This window comes from Suricata suricatta, chromosome 8 (genome assembly GCF_006229205.1).
Source record: "Suricata suricatta isolate VVHF042 chromosome 8, meerkat_22Aug2017_6uvM2_HiC, whole genome shotgun sequence".
In the NCBI taxonomy this organism is placed as follows: Eukaryota; Metazoa; Chordata; class Mammalia; order Carnivora; family Herpestidae; genus Suricata; species Suricata suricatta.
The window spans coordinates 30,602,120-30,610,335 of record NC_043707.1 but is presented as its reverse complement, the minus strand read 5'-3'; the positions used below and the strand labels follow the sequence as shown (position 1 = coordinate 30,610,335).

General features: G+C 46.8%; 1 long non-coding RNA gene across 1 annotated transcript in view; it reads right to left on the bottom strand.

Moving 5' to 3' along the window:
* The window catches only part of LOC115299028, a 31,534-nt gene that overhangs the window by 2,308 nt on the left and 21,010 nt on the right, over positions 1 to 8,216 (bottom strand). The window contains exon 5 of the long non-coding RNA XR_003911945.1: positions 536 to 630. This is a non-coding gene — a long non-coding RNA (uncharacterized LOC115299028). The remainder of the gene's footprint in view (positions 1 to 535; positions 631 to 8,216) is intronic.

Here is an 8,216-nt window from a genome sequence, read left to right as displayed (position 1 = left end):
TAAGGAGGTGAAATGATTTTCTCAAAATCCCTGTGTCTCCTGGCTCTCAGTCCGCAGCAGTTTTTCAATGCGCTATTATCTCTTCTGAGATGTGGTGGGGTGACTTTTTAAAGAAAGGAATTCTGAGGCAAAATCATCCGTTTCTGGTAAAAAGTCAGGTAGCTCAGTCATTCAAGAAGAAGAACGTTTGTGTGAGTTGGGCTCCTTGAAATGCTCCAGTCTAAAAATCATCCCCTCCCACCACTTGGACGTGTTCAGATGTGAGGAAGGATGTTCCAGAAGGCCAGCTGTGACTAAGGGCTGAATAGAGGCGGCTTCCTCTGAAACCCGAGGTCATATCAAGCTGGGCAAATCTAAGAGCCCGAGAAGGCACCGACCCTTCCTGAATGTCAGAATCGTTCAGCTATTTTTAAAACTTTTATTGATTTAACAGCCGAGAGGGGATGAAAGTGGTAGAAAAGGCCTGCAGAAATCTGTAACTTAGATAAATGTTTTATGTACTCGGAAGGGCTTTGTTGAAGCGTCTGAAACTTACTTGTGTCGCGGGGCTGACTGGTGGCCGCTGTCCCACTTCTTGTGTTGAAAGCCTAATCTCCGGTATGTCAGAATGGCTGTGTTTGGAGATCGGGTCTTTAAAAGACAATTGAGTTAAAATGAGGTCATTAAGGTAGCCCACAATCCAGTGTGGGCTTATAAAAAGAAATGAGGACACAGATACACACAGAGGAAAGACCCAACGAGGACACAAGGAGAAGATGTCCAGGAGCCAACCATGTGGACTTGACCTTGAACTTCCAAGCCTCCAGAGCTGTGAAAAAATAAATTTCTGGCTTTTAAGCTACCCAGTCTGTCGTATTTGTTACGACAGACAACATGCAAACATCATTTTGCGTGAGATGACTAACCTCTTCATATAATTCTATGGAAACGTAGGTGACGCACGATGCACTCCTCCCTTGGCTCGGTGTCTCCATTCCAGAGCTTTCTGGATCTGACACCCACACAAGTCGTGTGTGTTCCTGGCCCCTCTGCTTCTGCCATTCATTCCGAGTGTGGAATCAGACAGTTTTACAGAGTGTCGCTTAACTCCGAAAGGCAGTAAGGCAAAGGTCTCTATCTCCTTGTGATCGCAGAGGCTCTGAAGAACGCTCTCCTGGCCTCTTAGGGGTCCCCAAACCCTACTTGTGTTCTGCTGCAGGGATTTGTGGCGCCTCCCTCCTGTGGTGGGCTGGAGGGGCCGGAGAGAGGGGCACAGGGCTGGGCTTCAGCAGTGAGGAAGGAGCAAGCCTGGAGACCCGTTTTGCTCCCTGGGTGACCTGACACACTTCCTCCCTGCCCTGGCCAGCCTGGGGTCACTGCACTTCCCTTCAGCTTTCGACATCCAGAGAAGCTTCCGCAGCTAGCCATGCTATCCCTGCCAACCCGGTAGGGGGATCTGGGTGTGGTTAGGGGGGTCTCTATTCTGGCCAAACACCCTGCAGCCTCGTTGGTGGGGCAGAAGCCCCATCCCAGGGGTAATAAAGATATTTAGCCTGGGGCACCTGGGTGGCTCAGTCGGTTAAGCTTCCGACTTTGGCTCAGGTCATGATCTCACGGTTCGTGGGTTCGAGCCCCGAGTCAGGCTCTGTGCTGACAGCTAGCTCAGAGCCTGGAGCTTGTCTTCAGATTCTGTGTTTCCCTCTCTCTGTGACCCTTCCCTGCTCATGCTGTCTTTCAAAAATAAATAAAAACATAAAAAAAAATGATATTTAGGGGGTGCCTGGGTGGCTCAGTCAATTAAGTGTTGGACTCTCAGTTTCGGCTCAGAAATGGTTTTGTGAGTTTGAGCTCCTCATAGGGCTCTGCACTGACAGTGCAGAGCCTGCTTGGGATTCTCTCTCTCCCCTCCCCTTCTCTCTTACTCTCTTCCCCCTCCCTCTGCTCATGCTGTCTCTGTCTCTCTCAAAATAAATAAATAAACTTAAAAAATAGAATTAAAAAGAGATACTTAGCCTGACGGGCAGAGAGGCCAGCCTTTGTGAAGGTGTATATTACAACCTAATAACAAAGGCCACGTACTGAGCATGGGCGGTATGCCAGCCTGGAGCTACATCTCCCTTCATCCTTACAGCCACGTTCCATAGTGACTATTGTTAGACCCATTTCACAGATAAGGACACGGGTTCAGATGTGAACACTGAGGCACAAAGAGGTGACATAACTCCCCCCAGGTTTACACACGCCAGCAAGTAGCAGGGCCAGAAATTCCACCCAGCAAATCTTTATTCAGGGCCCTCCGCATGCCTGGCACTATGTTAGGTGTGCAAACTAGAGCAGTAAAGAAAAGCCCAGATGCCTGTCAACACAAACCCGCTGGGTGAGAGAAAATGGTTTAGACAAGCGATTGTGACGGTATGATGGGCCAGGTGTTTCTTATTCAGCGACGCCCATGATGGAGGCGGGTGGGGGCGGGTCTCGAGTGCGAGGCTGTGAAGCAGAGGAAAAGCTCTGAAGGTGATCGCAGAGCTGAGATTGGAACGCTGGACGCCGCTGGCCAGGCGTGGAGAGGGAGGGAGCAAGGCGCTTACTGCCAAGGTGAAGAACGGGACTTGGGGTAGCCTGATGGCTCAATCAGTTAAGTTCCGTGTCTTTTTTTTTTTTTTAATATTTACTTATTTTTGAGAGAGAGAGAGAGAGAGAGAGAGAGAGAGAGAGAGCGCGAGCGAGCCCACACAAGTGGGGGAGGGGCAGAGAGAGAGGGAAACCAGAATCCAAGGCAGGCTCCAGGCTCTGAGTGATTTCGGCTCAGGTCATGATCTCATGGTTTGTGAGTTTGAGCCCCACATTGGGCTCTGTGCTGACAGTGAGGAGCCTGCTTGGGGTCTTCTTTCTCCCTCTCTCTCTGCCCGTCCCCTGCTCATGAGTGCGTGTGCTCTTTCTCTCTCTCAAAATAAATAAATAAACCTTAAAAAAAAAGAGAGAGAGAGAAGAATGGGACCTTGGAGTTGTACTCCTGCGTCCAGGTCCGGTACCTAAGAGCAAAATGACCTTGAGCAAGTTTTTTGACCTCTCTTAGCCTCAGCTTTATCATCTATAAAATGGGAAATAACCACCTCATATTATTTTGAGGATCAAATGAAATAATGCATATTGCCTGGGGAAAAAGTAGGTGCTCAATAAATCATAAAGGGTGTCTAAAGGAATGAAACCATAGACTTGTTACCTAAATAGGGAATGGCAGGGATGGAGGCTAAAGAGGCAGCAGGGTCTGGATGATGCGGGGCCTGTCTGGTAAGTTAAAGAAGCTAGGACTTCACCCTGTAGGCTGTAGGGAGCCACTGAAAGTTGTGGGCAGAAGATCATGACCAGAGTGACATCTTAGCAATATCACTCTGGCAGCACCAGGGAGGGTGGTGGTAGGGAAAGAGGGGACGTGCATTGGTCCTGGTGAGGGCTGACGCAGGGGGAGTCTGGATGAAGGCTGGGGGCTGGGGACCAATACCAGAGACGGCCAGGACGGACACAGAGAGGCAGGGAGAAGGTTGTGTCCTGGGAGAGCAGACGCCCTCGTGTGGGGACAGACGGGCTCCGAAGTCGGGAGCCTGCCTTGCGTGGAGTGTGCGCATCTGAGAGGCATCGGAGTCAGGAGGGGCAAGAAAGCATTTGCCTCCTTGAACTGCGGAGTGAGAAAGAGGGAGCCTAGGGTTCCTTCCTCCACATCCTCACTGATGCTCGTTATCTCATCTTTTTTGATAATAACCATCCACACAGGTGTGAGGCGATGTCTCGCTGGGGTTGAGGTTTGCATTTCCCTAATGATTAGTACTGTTGAGCCTTTTTCTTTTTTAAAATTAAAAAAATTTTTTCTAATGTTTTTTTTGATTTGAGAGAGAGAAAGAGACAGTGTGAGTAGGGGAGGGTAAGAGAGAGAGGGAGACACAGAATCCAAAGCAGGCTCCAGGCTCTGAGCTGTCAGCACAGATCCTGACATGGGGCTTTAACTCATGAACTGTGAGATCATGGCTTGAGCCGAAGTCTGACGCTTAACCAACTGAGATGCCCTGAGCCCCTTTTCAATCCTGTTGGGAAAAGGGATTTTCAGGTCCCTTTGCCTTTAAAATTTTTTTAAATTTAAATCTAAATCAGTTAACATCTGTGCAATAATGATTTCAGGAGTAGATTCCTGTGATTCGTGCCCTATTTATCACACCCAGTGCTCATCCCAAGTGTCTTCCTTGCTGCCTCCCCCATTTAGCCCATCCCCCCCAGCCCGTCCAGCAACCAATGGTTTGTTCTCCGTATCTAAGAGTCTCTTATGCTTTGTCCCCCTCCTTGTTTATTTTTGCTTCCCTTCTCTTATGTTTATCTGTTTTGTATCTTAAATTCCACATACATATGAGTGAAGTCATATGATATTTGTCTCTAATTTTGCTTAGTATAATACCCTCTAGTTCCATCTATGTAGTTGCAAATCATCTCTTTGCCATTTTTCATTGGGTTATATTTTTGCTATTGAGTTTCTGGAGTTCCCGATATATTTTGGACATTAACCCCTTATCAGAACTATGATTTGCAAATCTCTCTCATTCCATAGGTTGCCTTTTCATTTTGTTGATGGCTTTCTTGGTTGTGCAGGTTTTCAGGTGGATGTATTTGCTTTTGTTTTTGGTGTATAAATAAACTCTTAGAACTGCCTTTGCCCTGAAGGCATTTGCTGCCATGAAATGGAGCCATAGTTCAGCTCACTGGCCTCGCTGCTTGGGAAGATCAGAAGTATAAGTCCAAGGGACACAGCAGTCCCCCACCCAACACATGCTCAGGGCAAGGTGACACCAGACTTAAACCCATGTTCTTATTTATTTTTTAAAATTTATTTTCCTAAACTATTTTTTCTTTTATAGTTTATTGTCAGGTTGGTTTCCATATAACACCCAGTGCTCATCCCCACAAGTGCCCTCCTCCATGCCCATCACCCCCCTTTCCCTCTCCCCCTCCCCAATCAGCCCTCAGTTTGTTCTCAGTATTTTAAGAGTCTCTCATGGTTTGCCTCCCTCCCTCTCCCCAACTATTTTCCCCCTTCCCCTGCCCCATGGTCCTCTGTTAAGCTTCTCCTGCTAGACCTATGAGTGCAAACATATGGTATCTGTCCTTTTCCGCCTGACTTATTTCGCTTAGCTGACACCCTCAAGGTCCATCCACTTTCCTACAAATGGCTAGATTTCATTCTTCCTCATTGCCATGTAGTACTCCATTGTATATATATATCACATCTTCTTGATCCACTCATCAGTTGATGGACATTAGGCTCTTTCCATGATTTGGCTATTGTAGAAAGTGCCGCTATGGACATTGGGGTACATGTGCCCTTATGCATCAGCACTTCTGTATCCCTTGGGGAAATCCCTAGCAGTGCTATTGCTGGGTCATAATGGAGTTCTATTGATAGTTTTTTGAGGAACCTCCACACTGTTTTCCAGAGTGGCTGCACCAGTTTACATTCCCACCAACAGTACAGGAGGGTGCCCGTTTCTCCACACCCTTGCCAGCATCTGTAGTCTCCTGATTTGTTCATTTTAGCCACTCTGACTGGCGTGAGGTGGTATCTCAGTGTGGTTTTGATTTGTGTTTCCCTGATGATGAGCGATGTGGAGCACCATTTCATGTGCCTGTTGGCCATCTGGATGTCCTCTTTGGAGAACTATCCATGATTTCTGCCCATTTCTTCACTGGATTATTCATTTTTCTGGTGTGGAGTATGGTAAGTTCCTTATAGATTTTGGATACTAGCCCCCTTTTAAAATTTTTTTTATGTTTTTCATTTAGTTTTTAGAGACAGAGAGAGACAGTGCGAGCAGGGGAGGGTCAGAGAGAAAGGGAGACACAGAATCTGAAGCAGGCTCCAGGCTGTCAGCTAGCTGTCACGAGGAGGCCGACGCAGGCTCGAACCCATGAACTGTGAGATCATGACCTGAGCCGAAGCCAGACGCTTAACTGACTGAGACACACAGGTGCCCCTGGACACTAGCCCTTTATCTGATAGGTCATTTGCAACTATCTTTTCCCATTCTGTCAGTTGCCTATAAGTTTTATTGTTTCCTTTGCAGATCAGAAACTTTTGATCTTGATGAGGTCCAATAGTTCATTTTTGCTCTTGATTCCCTTGCCTTTGGGGATGTGTCAAGTAAGAAATTGCTGCAGTTGAGGTCAAGGAGGTTGTTTCTTGCTTTCTCCTCTAGAAACGCATGTTCTTTTGTCACAAAGGGAAAGATTCCTGGGAGGCAATAAATCCAGCCCGGGCTTCCTGAGGCCTCAGAGGTGGTGCAGAAGTAGGAATTTGGCTGAAAGCGCTGCTGGTTTGGATGGCGCCCCAGGCATCTGGCAAAAGTGAATGTCCCTTTGGAAACACAGAACAGATCCAATTTCTCTGCATCCTTGCCAGTACTTGCTATTGCCAGTATTTTTCGTTTTGTCCAAGTCACAAATGGTTAAGTGAATTATTTGCATTTCCCTAACGGCTAAGGATGTTGAACATTTTATAACCTCTCGTGCAACACCTGCTCATGTGTTTTGCCCATTTTTGAACTGGATTATCTGGGGCGCTTTGTTTGCTTGTTTACTGCTGAGTATTTTCTAAAGTCCTTCGCCAGATATGCGCTTTACAAACGTTTTGCCCGTCTTACCCCCTCTTAAGAGGGTCTTTTGCAGAGCAAAAATTTTAATTTTGATACAATTTAAATCTATCGATTTTTTTCTTTGGTGGATCCTGCTTTCTGTGTCAGGTCGAAGAATTTTGGTTTAGACCAAGGTTCCTCAAAACTCAGCTTTCTCAATTTTAAGAATGTGAGCTAAAAGTGAACACAGCAGCTCTGTGTCACCCATTCCTCACTTATCTGTGTAACCATGGTGATGACCCTTGGGCAGACTCTGAGAACAAAACTCCTGGAACATTCGCACAGCCATGAAGATGTTATTCTATATGCCAAAGCAGGAGGTTTAGAAGAGCCAGGTTGTCAGCATGTTTAAAATAAACGTAAGGAAGGAGGCACCTGAGTGGCTCAGTCGGTTAAGTGGCCGACTTTGGCCTAGGTCATGATCTCATGATTTGTGAAGTTTGAGCCCCACATTGGGCTCTGTGCTGACAGCTCAGAGCCTGGAGCCTGCTTTAAATTCTGTATCTCCCTTTCTCTCTCTGCTCCTTCCCCACTCATTCTCTCTCCCTTTCTCTCTCTAAAAAATAAATAAATGTTAAAAAAAATTATTAAAAAGAGCTTTGGACTCCAAGACTCAGGTTCAGGCAGTATTTCCTGGGCCAGGACATGTCACATATGTTCCTGCTGTTTGCACATGGGGAAGGCGTGTCTGTGCAGCTGTCCCCGCAGAGAGATAAGAAAGCATGCATTTGACCTCTCCAGACTTTGCTTATAAATATCTTTTTCCTGCTGTTCCTGCATTGTATTCTTTGCTGTAATAAATCTTAACCTCAAGTATAACTTGATGTGAGTCCCGTGGGTCCTACCAAGGTACCACCAGGTTAGTTATGGGACACAGGTTGTTTTCTCTAAAGCCAAGAATTAAGTTAGTTTTTTTTAAATTGAAAAAATTTAGGGGTGCCTGGGTGGCTCAGTTGGTTAAGTGGCTGACTTCAGCTTAGGTTGCGATCTCACAGTCTGTGGGTTCGAGCCCCGTGTCAGGCTCTCTGTTGGCAGCTCAGAGCCTGGAGCCTGCTTCTGATTCTGTGTCTCCCTCTCTCTCTCTGCCCCTTCCCCACTCATGCTCTGTCTCTCTCTCTCTCTCTCTCTCTCAAAAATAAACATTAAACAAATTTTAAAAAATTTATTGTTTATTTACTTTTTGAGAGAGAGAGAGTGTGTGAATGGGAGAGGGGCAGAGAGAAAGGGAGACACAGAATCTGAAGCAGGCTCCGGGCACTGAGCTGTCAGCACAGAACCCGACATGGGGCTTGAACTTATAAACCTCAGAGATCATGACCTGAGCTGAAGTCCGACACCTAACTGACTGAGCCACCCAGGCACCCATAATTTTTTTAATGTTTATTTATTTTTGAGGTGGGGGGAGAGAGAGAAAGAGAGAGGGAGGGAGACACACAGAATCTGAAGCAGGCTCCAGGCTCTGAGCTGTCAGCACAGAGCCCGATGCGGGGCTCGAACTCATGAATTGCAAGATCATGCCCTGAGCAGAAGTCAGATACTTAATCTACTGGACCACGCAGGCATCCC